The following is a 21,634-nucleotide window of genomic DNA, read 5'->3' on the forward strand; positions in this document are numbered from 1 at the left end:
TGATCCGGTGTGTGTTCTCTATTTCTGTGTTTTAAATGATTACAAAGGTGTCATCCACATATCTGATCCAGAGTTTGGGTTGAATTTGCGGTAGGACTGTTTGTTCTAATCTTTGCATTACCGTTTCTGCTATGAGTCCAGAGATGGGTGTGCCCATGGGTGTGCCGTTGATTTGTTCATATATTTGTTTGTTGAATGTGAAGTGTGTTGTGAGGCACAGGTCCAGTATTTTGAGTATGCCGTCTTTGTTGATAGGTTCAGCGTCCTGTTAGGACATCCCACTCAGACCCATAGTATCACTACCAGGGACACCATCACACAAACTGGCTAAAGAACTACAGCAGAAACTGAAACACCTGATCAGCGGATCCAGACACTCTATACAATCAACACAGGAATTCTTGGACATCATCAGAAATATACACATCGACAAGGAAGAAACCATGGCCTCATTCGATGTAACGGCACCGTTCACCTCTATCGACAAAACCCTAGCCAGAGAAACAATAGCCAACCTGCTGGACATACAGAACAGACAACAGGACGTTGAACTTGTGAGAGAGAGCTTGTATTTGAGAGAGGATCTGTGTGAGTGTGATCTTGTGTAGGTGTGTGTGTATAGTGTAGTGGAGTCACCTGTAGTTTGTCAGGAACCCAAAATCCCAGTTGAGGCTATGCTCGTGGATAATGAACCTGGTTATCAGCATCTGCTAGGCGATTCTGCATTGTTGTGTATCCTGAAGTTCGCCTTAGAGGACAGTCACCTGAAGATCCGAGGCCGAGGCATACCATGGTAGTTACACAGTGATATTAACAAGTTCCATCCCACAATCAGACTTACCTTGGGCTACTCTTCAGAATCAGTCTCGTTCTTGGACATGCATCTCCGTCAAAGACTGGAACCTCAGTACCTCACTCTCTACCGCAAGCCCACTGATAAGCTCCTGATGCTGCACTTCTCGAGCTTCCACCCTAAACATATCAAAACAGCTATCCCCTACAAACAAGCCCTATGCACACACAGGAAATATTCAGATGAGGAGGAACGCAACGAACATCTCAAGGATGCTCTTATAAGAACAGAATACAATGCCCAACTCATTGATCGCCAGTTCCAGTGTGCCACAACGAGAAACTATAATGACCTCCTCAGGAGACAGACATGGGATATGAACGATAGGGTATCCTTCGTTGTCCAGTACTGCCCAGGAATGGAGAAAATACACCATGTTCTTAACAGCCTGCAACACATTATCGATGAGGATGAGCACCTCACCAAGACCTTCCCAATGCCTCCACATCTCGCCTTGAAACAGCTGCCAAACCTTAAACAGACCATTGTTCACAGCAAACTGCACAGCCTTCAGGACAACATCGACCACAATATCATACGATTCTGACATGTCAGAGTGTCAACATGGATACTACCATTCTACTTGGGGACACCACACACCATGTGCACGGCAGGTACTGATGTGACTCAGCCATCATTGTCTATCTTGTCTACTGCAGGCAAGGATGCCCAGAGGCATGGTACATTGGCGAGACCAAGTAGATGGTATGACAACAGATGAATGGACACTGCACAACAATTGTCAAACAGGGATGTTCACTCCCAGTTGGGAACACTTCAGCGGTCAAGGACATTTGGCCTCAGATCTTCGGGTGACCGTCGTCCAAAACGGACTTCAGGATACCCAACAGCACACAGTCACCGAGCAGAGGCTAATAGCCAATTCCGTACCCATGCGGATGGTCTCAACTGGGATCTTGGGTTCATGTCACACTATAAGTGACCCCACTACATAATGCACTCCTGCGCACTCTCACTCTCGCGCACTCTCACTCTTGCACATTCTCTCTCCTACATGCACTTTCTTGCACACAGGCACATACTCCGTCATGCACACCCATAAGTCTATGGGGTGAATTTGCATTTGCAGATTTGTATTTGCTTTTACAATCTATTTTTGTTCAAAAAGCGCACAATCTGTAGGCAGTCAGTCCATGTGACATTTTGGAATACAGACAGACTAACCTCTCACCTTTTATCCCAGGAATGTGACTTGAAAGAAGTTCTGGGATTTACATATTAATGACTCGAAATTTGCAACCCATTCAAAGTGATTAAAGACTTAGCAGCAATCTAGGTCCATTCAATACATCACATCAATTGTATGACACGTTTTGATCTTTTACTATAAATTCTGTGTCCTATGATCCTGCCACACTAGCTACCTGACGAAAGAGCAGTGCTCCGAAAGCTTGTACTTCCAAATAAACATGTTGAGCTATAACCTGGTGATTTTTAACTTTGAGAACTTAATAGTTTAATTTATCTACTGCATGCTTGTATCAATTTTATTTGCTTGTTTCAGCCTCTGTTAGGATACTATTGCTTGGCTTTCCGTAATTTATTTTGTAGATGTTTAGTTTGTGGTTGCATGTCAGGGTTATTACAAGTTTTAGTGCCAGGTCATTCAGGAGAGATGTTAGAAACCACTTCTACCCGCAAAGAGTCGTGAAGCTGTGGAACTCTTTCACAAATGGCAATCAATGCTAATTCAATTGTTAAATTTAAATCTGAGACAAATTTTTATTAAGCAAGTATGTCAAGGGATGTGGCCCCAAGGCAGGCATATGGAGTTAGACTGAAAACAAAAAGAAAATTCCTGGAAATCATCGTGGGTCAGGCAGCATCCATGGAGAGAGAGAGAGCATGCTAATATTTTGAGTCTAGATGACTCTTCATCAGAGTTATCTAGACCTGAAAACATTAGCGTGCTCTCTCTCCTGGGCCGAAGGGCCTGTTTCCACACTGTTGAGAATCTAATCTAATCTAACTGCTACCTGACCTGCTGAGATCTCCAGCATTTTCTGTTTTCAGTGCAAATTGCAGCATCTGCAGTAATTTGCTCCTATATGGAGTTAGACCACAGGTTAGCCATTAACATTTTGATTGGTGGAGCAGGCTTAAGGACCTGGCAAGGCCATTGTTACAGTTGCCCAACAATAAAGTTTTACTTATTGTCAGAACACCACTGCATGGGTATAAACTTGTTTTTCCATTTTTGCCCCGAATTATCCCTTTATGATGTGTTATAGATTCAGAATGTACAAAACGCTGCAGAGTTATGTGCTGTTTCATGACATGTACTTGCATTTACGAGAAATTGGATTGTGACTAACATAGTTCTAAGTCTGACATCTAGCTGACTGTTGCTCCGCAGGCACTCTCCAGTATCTTATCAAAGCAGCCATTCATGTGTCGGGCTTTTTGCTGATTGTTAGAATCATAACAGACCAGCTCCTTTCTGTCCATTATATGCATTTTGTAATTCAGTGGTCCTCCCTCAATCAGCATGTGTGTGTTATTGTGCATTTCAAACTACCACTTGACAATAAAAATCACGCAGTCATTGACTTATTAACAGAATTCTTGTTCTGCAACTCTAACACTTGCTAAAGGTTTAGCAATCGCCATGTGCTCTGACTTCACTGGAAAAGGTTCAAGTTTGAAAATCTTGGAAAAGTTGCAAAAGGCAGTTTGAAAATCAAATCTATATAATGATTTCAAGGAAAGCCTTCCATTCTTGAATATGCACGCAATAATAATTGCACTTCAATAATCCATTGGATTTTAAAAAAGAACTAGCATTAAAATTTCATAACTACTATATCTCTCAGAGGGTTTTGCAGCCAGTGAATTAGTTTTTGAAATACAGTCTCTGGTGTGATGTAGGAAATGTGGCAGCTAACTTGAAACAGCAAACACCCACAAAGAGCACATGTTCTGAACAAATAATTGTTTTGTTTTATGAATTGAGGGGTTAAATATTGGCCAGGATGCTGAGGGAAAACTCCCTTGCTCTTCAACAGTACCATTTGATCTTTTACATTCACTGAAAGAGGTAGGTGGACCTCTGTTATCATCTCATGCAAAAAATAGTCTCTCCAACAGTGCAATGCTTCCTCAAAACTGATTCAAGTGGCCTTGATGTTTTTAGTATCTAAGCTCTGGTGTGGAGTTTAATTCAGAAGTGGATGCCAGCTGAACAAAGGATAGATAGCATTTTGGAATTTCACCAATGTGCAAGTCTTTAACTTTGGGTGTTTTATTTCTCCCATTTGTGTTCATGAATTAACTAACTCCAGATTGGAAGTTCTGAAGAAGAATCATTTTAATTAGATGTTTACTCTATTTCTGTCTCCACAGATGCTGCCAGCCATGCTGGGTTTCCATCGCACTATTTTTTAATATCAGATTTCCAACAACCACAATACTGTAATTTGTTTTTGAGTATAAAATAGATTGGCAAATGACCATGAGGTATTTTGGTATGAGTACAATGTTAGCACATTTAACCAGTATGCCATTGCAGGAGCATTGTTCTATTTCCACTAACACTCTTTAAATGTATTAATGCTAAACCTGGTTCTTCTCATCAAAACAAAATTTTCACCAGTTGCACTACTTGTAGCTTGATAAGGGAATTTTTCAAGTCATTTTTTAGGTGCACATCATGAGTCAGCACACTTTAAAGATTTAATATTTATAGATATATTACTTTCTAAGTAGTTATTGAATAGCAAAAAACTAGTATATCTTTTTTTCTGATTTTTAGTGATTTTTAAAACTGGGTCACTCATAAATGGAGGGGTGGAGACCAATTAAAAATGTCATAATGCTGGATATCACAAAAGATGAATTAAACTACAGCTGGCTGCTGCTCTTCAGATTTTTTTAATGAAAAAAATTGTGTTCTGTAAAATGACTGATTGCAAACATTTTACGTTTGGGACTATGTAAATTATTTTTGTCATAAATTTAACCTGTAGCCAAACAATAACTTAAAGCTTGATTTGTCCTCCGTTTCCTAGTTGCAACTGAGATAAGGTTGTAGCTCCTGCACATTTAGGTGCACTCCTGCCAAGATCTATGGCATCGCTTCGTCTGAAATTTTGTTGGGCATTTCCTGTTGTGACAGCCATAGGAAACAGAACTTGCCTTATGGTGTGCACTTTTCAATTATTTGAAATATAAAAAAAAAATTGTGATAAATGTTAAAGAATTACTGTCTTGGGTATACAAGTCCGGTTATTAGAACTTCTTAAATGTTCTTGCATTGTGATTTTTTTAGAAAAACATTTGTAATGTATTATCCCTCCAATGAAATAATTTTCTTTACTAACCAGCTGTTGGTGGGTTCAGTTATAGGACTAAAGTTTCATGTTTGTACAATATGCAATTTCAAAATCAGTAAAGTCATTCTGGGGGAAATTCTCTGGCTAAATAGTGATTTGCAAGAAGCCTTTTGCACACAGCCACAGACCTCTCAGCCCTGTGCAGGTAAAGCCAGAGGGGAAAGATTTAACTAGAATTACTCCCATTGAAACCACTATGTAGATGTGATTTTAAACTGCCTTTCACATCTTGGAGCGCAGCACGGTGGCACAATGGTTAGCACTGTTGCCTTAGAGCCTGGGTTCAATTCCCACCTCAGGCAACTGTTCTGTGTTGAGTTTGCACATTCTCCCCGTGTCTATGTGGGTTTCCTCCGGGTGCTCCTGTTTCCTCCCACGTCCAAAGATGTGCAGGTTAGGTGAATTGGCCCATGGTGTTGGGTGCATTAGTCAGGGGTAAATGTAGGGGAATGGGTCTGGGTGGGTTGCTCTTCGGAGGGTCCGTGTGGACTTGTTGGGTCGAAGGGCCTGTTTCCACACTTGGTAATCTAATCTAATCTAATCTTTGTACCTTTTCCATTGAAACCAGAAGAGATGGTAATTGCTAAACCTTAAGCAAATGGTAAAGTTATAAGTCTTAAGTTTTTACTGCTTATACACTACTTTTTTCTGTGCCTTTGTTTATGATTATTTGAAAAAACGTTTTGTGACTTATTGATCAAGTAGTTTTAAACTTACTAGGGCATTGGTACTTTCCCCCCTGCCTTCCCATACCTCTTCACTTGCACAGTAAACGTTAGGATTATTTTGGAGGTAGTTTAACTGATGAAGATGGTTGGAAGGAACAGTTATTGAGGTCATCAGGATTGTTGTCCTTTCTTACCAGAGAAGCCGAGTCAGAGTTAATTCCTTGCTTCTCACACTCCTTGACAGAGGAAAGAAATGTTCATCATGAGCTGCATTTTCTTCCCTTTTGTCACAGACTCTTATTTATTATGAAGCGATTTAAGATTGAAAAATTATTTTTTGTTTTCCCCTGCCTTCACCCACCTTTTGTGTCGGCTCTGATTTTACTGTAGAACATCATCAGGGGCACTGACCACCATCTGGTGCCATGAAGTGGCTGATCTTTGTATTGATCTTAGCTAGTGAATGTTGGATGGCTCTTGTGTCCCTGGATGGTGCAACACAGAATTCTGGTCGTGATGTACTTATTTTCCAATTTGTTATTTGTGATGAGGAGCTCACATTCTGACTTATTTTCTTTTCTATGTCTTCCTTCAAAGGTCATATTTGAAAGGTTTTGGATGAGATATGAGCAAGTCTAATTAGATAAGCATTTGGTGTCCATCCTTAACTGCTCTTGCAAAGATGTTAGTGAGCCATCTTCTTGAACTGTTACAGTATATACAATGTGGCAGCATCAAAGTGATGTGAGGACGAGTGTTCCAGGATTTCAACAAAGCATGCTGTTCAAAATTGGGATATTGTATGGCTTGGAGCATAGACTATTTTATCATAAAGATATTGTGGGAGTTGTACTGAGAATATTTTTGTCGGGCTCTGGATAATATTTGATAATTAGAAATCTCTGCACACATTTTTCAAGAAATGCTAAGACTTATAATTTGTATCTTTTTAATTAAAGGCAAATATTTTGAGTTATCACCTACTGTTATGAAGATATGGGTGTACTGTACCTTTAAGAAAGTTAAGAGTTAGCAGAACTAGCTAATAGCACCAAGTGTTCTGAACAAGATATAATGTAACCTTTTGGTCCAGCAGGCAGTGTAGCTGGTTGCCTGGAGACAAAAACAAATTTGAATTAGGCCAATCAGTTAAAATTATACCCTAAAAAAAAAACCAAACTCCAATCAAGTTTGAATTGAGTATATTGACAATATTAAAAGCCAATGACACAATCTGATGTTTTGCAAGTATAAGACTGGGAAAAATTGAACAGTTGAGGGAAAACTACCAAAAGACATAGGCTGCGAGTCAGAACTCTGAGTGCGATCTGCCTAGAGAAGGAGTTTGCACAGAGAAAAACATCAACACTGACCCGGAGAGCAAATCTACAGAGGAAGATATAAAGAAAAAATTTGATAGCTGGCTGGTTTTGAAATTTGAATTTTTTCAGTAAATCTTAATCAGGGGTTTTATCAGACTAGTATTATAGAAGGGAAAGTAAAAGATAGCTTAGAGGAAGGAGTTGTAAATAGTTATTAGTTAATTATTCTCTATTATACTTTAAGAAATAAAGCTGTTAATTTTTACTTTAGTCCTTGGTCTCTCGAACTTTCACAGATTACTGCACGGGATAAATCGTTTCTGTGTTGCTGGTTTAAATTAAGCAGGAGGGTTTACTCCATGGAATGATGTAACAGTAGATCACTACTATTTTACTCATGTTCAAGAAACAGCACTTTCTCATTCAGTGAAGTAATGTGTTACAGCCTTGTGAACTGATTATTGGTTCAAAACATTGAATTTGTTTTCTCGTCACACATGCTCCCTAACATGCTGAGTATTCTGTTTCTTCTGTCTACATATTAGGACTGATAGCTCAATGGGTTTCAGATGCTTTGGGTGGATAGAAAAAGAGGCAAAGGATGAGGAGGAATGGTGTTTTTGATTAAAGGAAACATTACTACTGTAAACAGAAAAGATATCTCTGAAAAATCATCCAGTGAAAATGAGTGGAAATTAGAAATAAAAAAGGAATGATCATCTTGATCGGATTGTCCAATAGACCCCCTCCCCCAGTCTTCAGCGAAATTGAGGAGCAAAAGTGTAGAGATCTCAGATATATGTAAGAATAATAAGGTTGTGGTAGCAGGTGCTTTTAATTTTCCAAATGTTGACTGGGACTACAATAGTGTGGAAGGTTTGGATAGTGACAAATTTGTTAAATGTGTTTCAGAAAATTTTGTTTCGGAGGCTGAGGGGTGACCTTATAGAGGTTTATAACATCATGAGGGACATGGATAGGATAAATAGACAAAATCATTTCCCTGGGGTGGGAGAGTCCAGAACTAGAGGGCGTAGGTTTAAGATGAGAGGGGAAAGATATAAAAGGGGCAGCTTTTTCATTTGGAGGGAGAGAGGGAAAGATTTAAAAGAGATCTAAGAGGCAACTTTTTCACACAGAGGGTGGTACGTGTATGGAATGAGCTGCCAGAGGAAGTGGTGGAGGCTGGTACAATTGCAACATGTAAAAGGCATCTGGATGGATGTACGTATAGGAAGGGTTTGGAGGAATATGGGCTGGGTGCTGACAAGTGGGACTAGATGACGTTGGGATATCTGGTCAGCATGGACGGGTTGGACTGAAGGGTCCGTTTCTGTGCTGTACATCTCTAATACTCTATAATATGTAGATGTTCCTACTAGACAAGGAGCAAAACTTGACCTTCTCTTGGGTAATAAGACAGGTCAAGTGACTAATGTGATAATTATGGAACACTTTAGATCTAGTGATCATAATTCTATTTGTTTTAAAATAGCTTTGGGAAAGTTTTTAATTGGAGTAAGGCAAATTTTAGTGGTTTGAGTCAAGAACTTTCAAAAATTGATTGGCATAGACTGTTTGCAGATAAAGGGAGTCTGATAAGTTGGAGGCTTTCAAAAATGTGATAACGAGAGTTCAGAGTCATTATGTTCCTGTTAGGATGAAAAGCAGCGTTGGTAAATGTGGAGAACAAAGGATTAATAAAGACATTGAGCTTCTAGTCAAGAATAAAAAAGATTGCCAGGGTTGGAGGATTTGAGCTATAGAGAGCGGCTGAACAGGCTGGGGCTGTTTTCCCTGGAGTGTCGGAGGTTGATTAGATTACCTACAGTGTGGAAACAGGCCCTTCGGCCCAACCAGTCCACACTGACCCTCCGAAGAGTAACCCACCCAGACCAACTTCCCTCTGACTAATGTACCTAACACTATGGGCAATTTAGCATAGCCAATTCACCTGGCCTGCACATCTTTGGACCGTGGGAGGAAACCGGAGCACCTGGAGGAAACCCACACAGACACGGAGAATATGCAAACTCCACACAGACAGTCACCCGAGGCTGGAATCGAACCTGGGACCCTGGTGCTGCGAACCAGCAGTGTTAGTCACTGTGCCACCATGCCGCCCTATAAGGGGTGACCTTATAGAGGTTTATAAAATCATGAGGGGACTGGATAGAATACATATACAAAGTCTTTTCCCTGGGACGGGGGAGTCCAGAATGAGAGGGCGTAGGTTTAGGGTGAGAGGGGAAAGATATAAAAGAGACCTAAGGGGTAACTTTTTCACCCAGAGGGTGGGACAGGTATGGAATGAGCAGCCAGAGGAAGTGGTGGAGGCTGGTACAATTGCAACATTTAAGAGGCATTTGGATAGGTATATGAATAGGAAGGGTTTGGAGGGATATGGGCCGGGTGCTGGCAGGTGGGACTAGATTGAGTTGGAGATATCTGGTCAGCATGGACAGCTTGGACCGAAGGGTCTGTTTCCATGTTGTACATCTCTATGGCTCTATAATCATATATTAGATATAATGTGGATGTGCCAGTGTGGACAAAGTTAAAAATCTCAGAACACCAGGTTATAGCCCAACAGGTTTATTTGGAAGTACAAGCTTTCGGAGTGCTGCTCCTTCTGAAAAGTTTGTACTTCCAAATAAACTTGTTCGACTATAACCTGGTATTGTGTGATTTTTAACTTTGTCCACACCGGCACTTTATATTAGATATAGACAACTGGATTCAAATGAATCTCTTATCTGCGTAAAGAGTGTATGAGGGAGATCAGCAAGGTAAAGAGAGGATATGAGATAACCTTGGCAAACCAGGTTAAGGTTAATCCGAAAGGTATTCTACAAGTTTATTAAGAGCCAGAGAGCAACTAGAGAAAGAGTAGGGTGTCTTAAAGATCAGAGGTTATCTTTTTGTTGAACCTCAGGAGATGGGAGGGATATTAAATTAATATTTTGCATCAATTTGTACTGTGGAGAAAGAAATGGAGGCTAGAGAACTCTGGGAAAGAAATATTGACGTTTTGAAAAGCGTTCACATTACAGAAGAGGAAGTGCTGATGGTCTTAGAAAATGTAAAGGTGGATAAATCTCTGGGACTTTATCTAGTGTATCCCAGGATGTTGTGAGAAGTTAAGGACAAAATTGTGGGGTTCCTTGCAGAAATATTTATATCAACTATAAATACGGGGAGGTGCTGAATAACTGGAGTGTAGCTAATGCACCTTTGTTTCAGAAGGGATGTAATGAAAAGCCTGGGACCTATTGACCTCAGAGTTTATCTTCAGCGGTGGGTATGTTGTTGGAAGTGTTTATGAAAGGTAGAATTTATATGCATTTTAAGAGTCAAGGAGTGATTAGGGATAGTCAGCATGGTTTTGTGGGAGGAAGATCACGTCTCGCAGACTTGCTTGAGTTTTTTGTGTGGAATTAAATAAAATGATGGCAAGGTGGTAGACGTTGTTTACTTGGACTTTAGTAAAGCCTTTGATAAAGTTCTGCCTGGTAGACTTATTAGTAAAGTTAGATTACACGGGATTCTGAGTAAGCTTGCCAATTGGATACAAAATTGACTTAATGGCTGGAGACAGAATAATGGTGGAGGGTAGTTTTTTTGGACTGGAAGTCTGTTACCAGCTGTGTTCCACAGGGATTTGTGCTGGGTCCATGTTTGTTTGTCATTTATACAAATGATTTGGATGAGAACATAGAAAGCATGGTTAGTAAGTTTGCGGATACACCAAGATTGGTGATTTAGTGGCGAAGATGGTTATTTAAGATTGCAAAGAGATCTTGATCAATTGGATCAGTGGGCTGAGGAGTGACAGTTTAATTTGGATAAATGCATATTGCATTTTGGCGATAAAAAAACAAATGCAAGACTTATAACAAAAGAAATAGGGCCTTAGATAATGTTGTAAAAACAATGACTGCAGATGCTGGAAACCAGATTCTGGATCAGTGGTGCTGGAAGAGCACAGCAATTCAGGCAGCATCCGACGAGCAGCAAAATCAACGTTTCGGGCAAAAGCCCTTCATCAGGATTCCTGATGAAGGGCTTTTGCCCGAAATGTCGATTTTGCTGCTCGTCGGATGTTGCCTGAATTGCTGTGCTCTTCCAGCACCACTGATCCAGAACCTTAGATAATGTTGTCGAACAGAAGGGCCTCGGGGTTCATGTACATAATTCTTTGAAGTTTGCATCACATATATATCAAGTGGTTAAGAAGGGTTTTAGCATGATTACCTTCATTGCTGAAATCTTTGGGACTTTATGTTGAAATTATGCAGGGCATTGGTGAAGCCTCTGCTGGAGTCCTGTGTCGGATTCTGATCTCTTGTTATAGTGTGACATTGTGACCTTAAGAGATACGTTTGCCCTGGTTTCTTTTAAAGACAGATTGGGGGACAGGTACGGAGCAGTCTCTGACACGATAAACAACTTGCAAGGGTTTGGGGTTATTTAAAAGTTTGAGCAATTGAAGCAGCCTGATTGGGTGTGTTCAAGCTCACAGATTAAGGATGTTTAGTTAGCTTTCAGCTGCTCCCCCAGGGGAATGTGTTTGCTGCCAACTTGTGAATGATGGTCTTTGTGAACGGTACTTGAACTGATTCTTGACTTGAGTGAGTTGCATTTCTAAATACAGTGGCCGAGTGTTAGTATTGCTGGACTGTTAATCCAGAGACCCAGCTAATATTCTGGGGACCTAGGTTCAAATCATGCCATGGCAGACTGGAATTTTGAATTCAACAAAAATCTGGAATTAAAAATCTATAATGATGACCATGAATCCATTGCTGACTATTGGAAAAACCCGTCTGGCTCTCAAATGTCCTTCAGGGAGAGAAACTGCCATTCCTACCTGGTCTGGCCTACATGTGACTCCAGTCAAGATTACAGTGGTGCTGAAAAAGCACAGCAGGTCAGGCAGCATCCAAGGAGCAGGAAAATCGACCTTCATGGGGCTTCTGTCCAAAACGTTGATTTTCCTGCTGCTCGGATGCTGCCTGACCTGTGCTTTTCCAGCACCACTGTAATCTTGACTCTAATCTCCAGCATCTGCAGTACCCACGTTTGCCTACATGTGACTCCTGGCCCAAAGCAATGTGGTTGACCCTTAACTGTCCTCTGGGCAATAGCAACGGACAATAAATTCTGGCCTAGCTAGTGACTCCCTCATTCCGTGAATGAATTAAAAAATGTATAGGTACACAGTAATTTGTTAACCTTTTTCTTAGAAGATATCATAGAGAAATGTATGATCTGCTTGAATATGTGAACAGGAGTAGGCCATTTAATCCTCAAACCTTCTTTGCTATTCATAGAACATTGCAGTACAGGAATGGGCTTTTGGCCCATGATGTTGTGCTGAATGTGACGCCAAATTAAGCCAGTCCCTTCTGCCTGTCCTTAGTCCATATCCCTCCATTCCTTGCATTTTCATATGCTTATTTAAAAGCCCCTTAAATGCCCCCATCATATTTGCCTCTACTAGCACCACCCTGGCATCCCATTTCTAGACTCCTCCTGCTCTGTGTTTAAAAAGAAAACTCACCCATTACATCTCCTTTAGAATCCCTCCCCCCACCTCACCTTAAGAGCATGCCCCCAGTGTTAGTCATTTCAACTCTGGGAGAAAAATATTCTGACTGACAATTTTATTTATGTATCTTCTGTCAAGATTCCCCTCAGCCTCTGCCACTCCAGAGAAAACAACCATAGTTTTTCTCGCCTCTGCTTGTAGCTCATACCCGCTAATCCAGGTAGCATTTGGTAAACTTCTTCTGCACCCTCTGCAAAGCCTCCACATCCTCCTTGTAATGCGGTGACCAGAATTGGACACAATGCTGTAAGTATGGCCTAACCGAAGTCTTATAAAACTGCAACATGACATCCTGATTCTTATACTCAGTTCCCTGATCAATAAAGCCCAAGCATGCCAAATGCCTTCTTTCTCTCACTATCTACTTTTGTGGCTACTTTTAGAGAGCTATGGACTTGAACCTCAAGATCTCTTTGAAGATAAATGCTGTTCAGGGTCCTGCCATTTAATTGTATACCTTTCCTTAACATTTGATCTCCCAAAGTGTAGCACCTCTCACTTGCATGGATTAAATTGCATTTGCGATTTCTCTGCCCATGTCTGCAACTGATCTATATTTCGCTGTATCCTTTGGCATTCTTTTACATTGTCCACAACTCCAACTACTGTCTGAAAACTATCACAAAATATAGTTATGCTCAGTTAAGGCATAAATAATCTTCCACCTCGGTGCCATTTTCCTGCATTACATCTGTATGCTTTGATCTTCAGTATCTCAAAATTTGATTTAGTTTATCGTATCAAACTTCAGTACTGCTGAAAAAAGACATTTTTGTCAAAGTTTCATCATTACTCAGGGCATTTCGCAACAAATGATGAAAGAAAGGGAAAAGATTATTTTTAGGGTAATAGAGAAAAGTACTGATTTGTTAGCATGTCGAAAAAGGCATGCCATTTGCTCATGTAACTGTCTGTCAACCTGGTCAGGCATTGTTTAAATTTCTCCAGTTTATTTCTCAGGGCTAGGCTTTGACCAATCAGAGTCAGTCTGCCTTTATTCAAATCCAGATAATCTAGAAATTTGTTCTTTATGTTCAAGACACCGATCAATGATTGAGTCTCCACGGTCCTCAGGGTGTTGTGAATTCCAAGAAATTCCACCTCATCTTAGTCTTAAATGACCTATCGCTTGTCTGAGACTCTTATTCCCTGGTTTGAGATTCAACAGTAGAACAAACACCTTGCCTGCATCTATGCTATTGAGACCTGTAAGGATGCTGAATGTTTGGTGCAAGCAAACTTCTCCATCAGGCAGTTACCGATACTCCATGTGGTACCTTGCTGGAAAATTAGTCTAAAATTCTTTGTGGTAATGTATGTCATCAGAGTGTAGCCCTTGGTTTTAATTTTATCTTTCTTGTTGCTTCACTGTAAAATCTCTGGTGCTGTAATATTTTCTATCTTGTTCAAAACACTTCATATTTGAGAGACCAATGTTTATCCCTTGAAATGAGTGATTTCAGTTTGGTTCGGAACTGTCCTTTTTGTTTTGAAAAGTTTCACAAGGTTAGGATAGATGCAGTGAACACATTGGTAAAATTCACACAAATCAGCACAACAATAGTAAAATAATTACAAACCAGTCGCAATTAAGAAAGTCACCCTGTGGTAATGTGAGAGAAGATATACATTTAGTGGTTCTGTTGCTGCTCAAATAGTTGGATGCAAGTCACAAATATTTTTCATTTCATGAGAGTTCAAAATCAGGTAATTAAAAAGGCATTTCACAGAATACCTTTGCATTGCAGTGGATGTCTTGTTATTAGAATGTAAGAAATAGGACCGGGTGGTAGGCCATTTAGCCCTTCAAGTCTGTCTTGTCAATTCACTAAGTTCATTTCTGATGTACCCCAGGCCTCAATTTCTCCTCCATGCCTAAGGAACTCTCAACTCAGCAATATTTAAATCATTGATCCACCTCCTTTTTAAATAATATGTATCAACCTCTACAACTCTGCAGTAAATAATTTCAGGCATGCACCACCCTCTTGAGAGGTGAAATTCCTTCCAGTTTTAAATGAGAGTTCAGTATTCTGTAATTATGTCCCTCATTTGAGATTTCCCACTAGTGGAATTGTCTTCTCAGCATCGACTCTGTCAAACACCCTCAGAATCTTCTATGTTTCAATAGGATTGTCCCTCATTCTTCTCAACTCTAATGATTAAAGGCCTAACCTGTTTAGATTATTTTTAACAAGTCAACCCTTCATCACAGGAATCAACCGAGTGAATCTCTTTTGAGCTGTCCCCAATGCCACTATATCCTTTCATAAATGGGGCCTCACCAATGTCCTGTGCAGTTATACAGTAGTAAGTTTCCTTATTTGTAAGCCTTCAAACACCCAGCAATAAAGGCCAGAGTTCCATTTGCCATCTTAACTATTTGAACCTATATTTCATGCATAAGAACACCCAAGATCCCTCTGTATTGCCCCTTTTTTTTTTGGAGTCTCACTCTATTTAAATAATTATAGCTTGCCTTTTGAATATTTCTGCCAAGTGCATAACTCTCACTTTCCCACATGAACTTCCATCTACCAAGTTTTTGCCCACTCGATTTACTTATGTATATTCCCTTGCAGATTCCTTTTGTCCTTGTTGTATCATGTCTACCCCCCGCACTCCACCACCCCCCCCCAAACCACCACCACTACTACCCCACCACTGTTAGCTTCTTTTCCCGAGGTTTCACACATGAGATGCAATTCGCACAAACCAACTTCTGCAAACAGTTAAAGTTTATTAAAGCTTGGACAAACTAGCTGTGACCCCCTTTGACCCCCCTCGCAGGTGTGCGAGGTCAAGTCAAAGTGAGGCATTGAACAAAGAAAACACATCCTCTTTATACAGGTGAGTTGGGAATGATTACCAAATGATTTCCTGACTCACTGATTTCCCCAAGATAATGCCGGTGTGACATACCTAGCTTCAGGGGATGGCTAGAAAGCATTTCTGAATGGAAGAGATTGAGTGATAGTTTAATTTGATAATAGTAGGAGAAGTAGTAGCAAATGAAGGGGGGGGGGGTCATTCGCACTCTTGAATTAATGTTGTCCTCACCCACTTCCAGAATGTTCAATCAGTGTAGTTTAACCATTTAATATTACATTAATGTCCAGAGAGATATTTCCATTTAATCTTTTAACATTGCACCACCTCTTTTTGTATCATCAGCAAATTTGGATGCCTTATTATTTTGCCCCTTCCTCCAAGTCATGAATGTGGAATGCAAATACTTAACATCCAAGGATTGCTCCTTGTGGCACTTCTCTAGTTATGTCTTTCCAACCTGAATGTCAGTTCCAACACCTGCAGTATTGTTGGCTTATAGCACGTTCAATAATCTTGCATGTGGCACTTCATCAAATGTCTACTGGAAATCTAAATACACTTCATCTTCTGATTCCCCTTTATCAACTCTGCTTGTTATATAATTAAAGAGCTGTAGAAAGTTTGTCAAACATGCTGTCCCTTTCTCAATACCAAGTTGACTTTGTGTAAAACTTTTTTGTGTAAAATATTTCTAAATATCCTGCTATTTCTTGGTAATGGACTCCAGCATTTTCTGTCAACGACTAATTCTGACATATTTCCATTAAATGTTGTTACGCTAGCTGTCCTATTATGTTCCTCCTTTCTTGAAAAGAGCTATGATTGCTGCTTATCTAAATTAAGGACATAACTACAAATCTGTTAGCTCATTAGCCACCCCTCTTAAGGCCATGAGATGAATACTGTCTGGACCACCATCCATCCATTAAACCCCCCCCCCCCCCGGCTTGTACTTACCATCGGCTTGCTTTGTACTGCTTCCTTGGAGTCGTAAAACCACACATGGAAACACGGTCCAACAGTATTGACCAGATATCCTAAACTGATCTAGTCCCATTTTCCAGCATTTGGCCAGTATCCCTCTAAATCCTTGCTATTCATGTACCTATCCAGATGCTTTTTAAATGTAATTGTACCAGTCTTCACCATCTTTTGTACCAACCCATTTCCATACAGTGCTACCCTGTGCGTGGAAAAGTTGCCCCTCGGCTCCCTTTTAAATCTTTTCCCTCTCACCTTAAACATATGCCCTCTAAATTTGGACTTCCCCATCTCCTTCATGATTGTAATTTTACTAAACTCTTCTTTCCCTTCCACCACCTGATTTATGACTATTACTGGAAAGTGTTTTATAATCTCTTCAGTGAAGATAGGAGCAAAATGTTTTTGTTCACTTAATCCACCACTTCCCTTATCATCTATTAACTGCCTACTCCCAGGATCTCTTAGACGATCAGTACTATGTTTACTGACTGCTCATTTAAATTCCTGCTATTTAAAAATTTTTGCTATCTGTGTTTGCATTTCTCTTTGCCTTCCCCTCATACTCTAATCTATTCCGACTGATTCTAGAACTGCAGAAAATGTCTAAAATTTTATTCTGACCTGTCACTTGCCTGTGGACATTTATATGCGTTTGCCTTAAGTTCCCTGCTTTCCTTACTTTCCTTATCTAACCGTGGGTGGTAGGTCCTCCCTTAAGAATTCTCCTTAATGGTAGGAATATGCTTATTCTGAATATACTGAAATTTTCAGTTAAATGTCCATATTTCTAATGATCTATCCCTTAGCCAGCCTGCCATCTTATTTCTGAACACTTGTCCTTATTTAGTTTTAGAATGCTAGTCTCAAACACAATTTTCTCCCTTTCAAACTTCATGTAAAATTCAACCATATTGTGATCACTACTATCTCGGGCTGTCCTTTGTTTGAGGTCATTAACTAATCTTGTCACATTACACAATGCCAAGTCTCATATAACCTGCTCTTTATTTGGTTACAGAACATAATGATCTAAGAAACTATCTTGAAAGCATTCCATGAACTCCTTGTCCAGTTTACTACTGTAAATCTGAATTTTAAAGTTTCCATCCAGATTAAAATCACACAAGATTATTGCTGTCCCTTTATCACAAGCTTCCAGTATTTCTTCTTGTATACTTTGTCCCATATTGTCGTTAGTTAGGGGTCTGTAAACAACTCCCACGAGTGACTTCTTTACTCCACTGTTCCCCATCTCTACCCAAACCAGGTTTACATCTTGACCTCCTGAGCCAATGTCATCTCTTATTGTTGCTCAAATGCCATCCATTATTAACTGCACTGATCTTCTACTTTTACCTCACCTTTTCTTCCTGAATGACATATGCTCTTCAATAATGAGCGAATCCTTGTCATTCTGCTGTCACTTCTCAGAAATGGCTAAATTAAAGAAAGAATGTTGGAGATCTGAAACAAATCAGAACTTGTTGATGAAACTCAGCAGGACTGGCAGCATCTGTGGGACAAAGCAGAGTTAATATTTTGAGTCTGGTGATCCTGAGTCACAGATGCTGACAGACCTATTGAGTTTTGCCAGGAAATTGTTTTGTCTCTAAAATGGCTATTAAATTATGTTTATTTAATTCATTGTACGCTATCAATTTGTTGACTTTGTCATGAATGCTTTGCACTTTCAGAAATAGAGCTTTTAGTTTTGTCATTTTTGTTATCTTTGTAACACCTGGTCTTGATTGGTGTATCCAATTTTTTTTTTCTGTCCCTTCCTGCCATTTTCTGACCCATGTTCCCATTTTTCTCTTATTTCATCTCTACTTTTTGATATACCACATCTTCCCATGTGATAACTTGCCCCCAGTATTTAGTTTAAAACCTTCTCTACTTTCCTGATTCTGCAGTTGACAAGACCACTGGCCCCAGCACAGTTGAGGTGTAGACCATCCCAACAGTGTAATGCCCATTTTCCCCAGTGTTGGTGCCAACACCAATCTTTGAGCCATGTAATAATCTGTAACCTATTTCAATTTTCATGTAGCTCAGCTAAAAATTCAGAGATTAAAACTTCTGAAGTTTCATTTTTAATTTCATGCTTAGCTTGATATACATGCTGAAAATGTGTTGCTGGAAAAGCGCAGCAGGTCAAGCAGCATCCAAGGAGCAGGAAATCGACGTTTCGGGCATGAGCCCTTCTTCAGGCCCGAAAGGTCGATTCTCCTGCTCCTTGGATGCTGCCTGACCTGCTGCGCTTTTCCAGCAACACATTTTCAGCTCTGACCTCCAGCATCTGCAGTCCTCACTTTCCCCTCCTAGCTTGATATACATGCTGAGCTTGATATACATGCTGTGCAGAATGTCTTTCCTGGTTTTGCCCATTTTATTGTTACCTATGTGGACAATGACTGTTGGAGCCTCCTCTTTTCACTGCAAGTTCCTTTCCAGCCCCTGGCAGATGTTCTGAACCCTGACACCAGGCATGTCTGTCTGGATTCTTGCTCTTTGCTGCAGTGAACAGCATTGATCTCCCTCATTGTGCTATCCCTACTACTACTACTACTACTACTAGATTCCTTGTTGCTGTCAGAAATTTGAAGTAATTATTATTTTGCTTAATATGAGCATTTAAAAAAAATTACTTGAGAAATGGGCGTCACTGGTTGGTGAGCATTTATTAGCTGTCCTTGAACTGAGTGGCTTGCTATGTCATTTCAACAGGCACTTGAGAGCCAACTACATTGCTATAGATCTGGATTACATGTCGGCTAGCCCAGGTGTGGATGGCGATTTCCTTTCCTGGAAGATATTAGTGAGACAGATGGAGTTTTCTGATGATCAGCAATGGCTTCATGAATATCCAATCCCTCTACACCTCCATCCGCCATGACCAGGGCCTCCAAGCCCTCTGTTTCTTCCTCTCCCGACATCCCCAACAGTACCCTTCCACCGACACACTCATTCGTTTGGCCGAACTGGTCCTCACCTTTAACAATTTCTCCTTTGAATCCTCCCACTTCTTCCAGACCAAAGGGGTATGGGCCCCAGCTATGCCTGTCTCTTTGTTGGCTACGTAGAACAGTCGATCTTCTGTAATTATACTGGCACCACTCCCCACCTCTTCCTCCGCTACATTGATGACTGGATTGGCACCACCTCGTGCTCCCACAAGGAGGTTGAACAATTCATCAACTTCACCAACACATTCCACCCTGACCTTAAATTTACCTGGACCATCTCTGACACCTCCCTCTCCTTCCTGGACACCTCCATCTCCATTGATGACACCGATTTGACACCGACATCTTTTACACCCCCACCGACTCCCACAGCTACCTGGATTACACCTCTTCCCACCCCACCTCCTGCAAAAATGCTATCCTGTATTCCCAATTCCTCCGCCTCCGCCGTATCTGCTCCCAGGAGGACCAATTCCATCACAGAACACACCAGATGGCCTACTTCTTTAGAGACTGCAATTTCCCTTCCCACGTGGTTAAAGATGCCCTCCAACGCATCTCGTCCACATCCCGCATCTCTGACCTCACCCCTCCAACCGTAACAAGGACAGAACGCCCTGGTGCTCACCTTCCACCCTACCAACCTTCGCATAAACCGAATCATCCGCCAATATTTCCGCCACCTCCAAACAGACCCTACCACCAGGGATATATTTCCCTCCCCACCCCTTTCCGCCTTCCGCAAAGACCGTTCCCTCCGTGACTACCTGGTCAGGTCCACGCCCCCCCTATAACCCACCCTCCCATCCTGGCACATTCCCCTGATACCGCAGGAATTGCAAAACTTGCACCCACACCTCCTCCCTCACCTCTATCCAAGGCCCTAAAGGAGCCTTCCACATCCATCAAAGTTTTACCTGCACATCCACTAATATCATTTATTGTATCTGTTGCTCCCGATGCGGTCTCCTCGACATTGGGGAGACTGGACGCCTCCTAACAGAGCGCTTTAGGGAACATCTCCGGGACACCCGCACCAATCAACTACACCGCCCCGTGGCCCAACATTTCAACTCCCCCTCCCACTCTTCCGAGGACATGTAGGTCCTGGGCCTCCTTCACCACTGCTCCCTCACCACCAGACGCCTGGAGGAAGGACGTCTCATCTTCCGCCTTGGAGCACTTCAACCCCAGGCATCAATGTGAACTTCAACAGTTTACTCATTTCCCCTCCCTCACCCCAGTTCCAAACTTCCAGCTCAGCCTCAGCACTGTCCCCATGACTTGTCCTACCTGGTATTCATGATGAAGGGCTTTTGCCTGAAATGTCGATTTTACTGCTCCTCTGATGCTGCCTGAACTGTTGTACGTTTCCAGCACCACTCTAATCTAGAATAGAAATGTCGCGTGTTCTTTAATGTGAAACGTATAATGAAATGTTTTATAAGTCACATCATGGCAACTATATTATTGAGACATCGTTCAATATAAAAAGGTAAAAATAAGACAAGGTTCATCACAGTTCAGTTGTGTCTCCTGGCATAGGGAGAGCTGATTAACGAATGATGGAATACCCTGAAGATAAGGGACAGAACTGCCATGTTGGGCTGTTGGAAGCCACCTTGACATTGGGCTGGGAGAAGCCTCCTGTTCCCCATCCAACACTCCTCCAGGCACTGCAGCATCTTCACCGATGGTTTCACTCCTTCAGATGACTGAGCCTAGTTGTGGACCTGGAGTCCAGGCTGGGACAAGTCAGCCCAGGACCTGCTCCTTGTTCAGTGGGAGACCCTGGGCTGGGTGGAACCATGTCCAGATCATCCTTGCGTTGTTGCAATTGCCGCTGTTGGAGGCTGTCTCCTTTACCGGCCACTTTCCAGACTTTAAAGAAGAGAAAAACTAAGAAAAAAAAGTAAAGAGAAGCAAAAAAAAGAGAAAGAAAGCCGATGGAGGATGACAATTCTTGGACTCAACACCCTTACTGCGCTGCCATTTTGGAATACAGCATGCTTATCAATAGATCCCTCATTCTAGATCTTTTTTCAC

The 21,634-nt window shown here is 41.2% G+C and overlaps 1 protein-coding gene across 1 annotated transcript in view; it reads left to right on the forward strand.

Moving 5' to 3' along the window:
- Positions 1–21,634, forward strand: part of myo9aa (myosin IXAa) — a 363,558-nt gene that overhangs the window by 40,168 nt on the left and 301,756 nt on the right. The window lies entirely within an intron of this gene.

This window comes from Chiloscyllium plagiosum, chromosome 40 (genome assembly GCF_004010195.1).
Source record: "Chiloscyllium plagiosum isolate BGI_BamShark_2017 chromosome 40, ASM401019v2, whole genome shotgun sequence".
Taxonomy (NCBI): Eukaryota; Metazoa; Chordata; class Chondrichthyes; order Orectolobiformes; family Hemiscylliidae; genus Chiloscyllium; species Chiloscyllium plagiosum.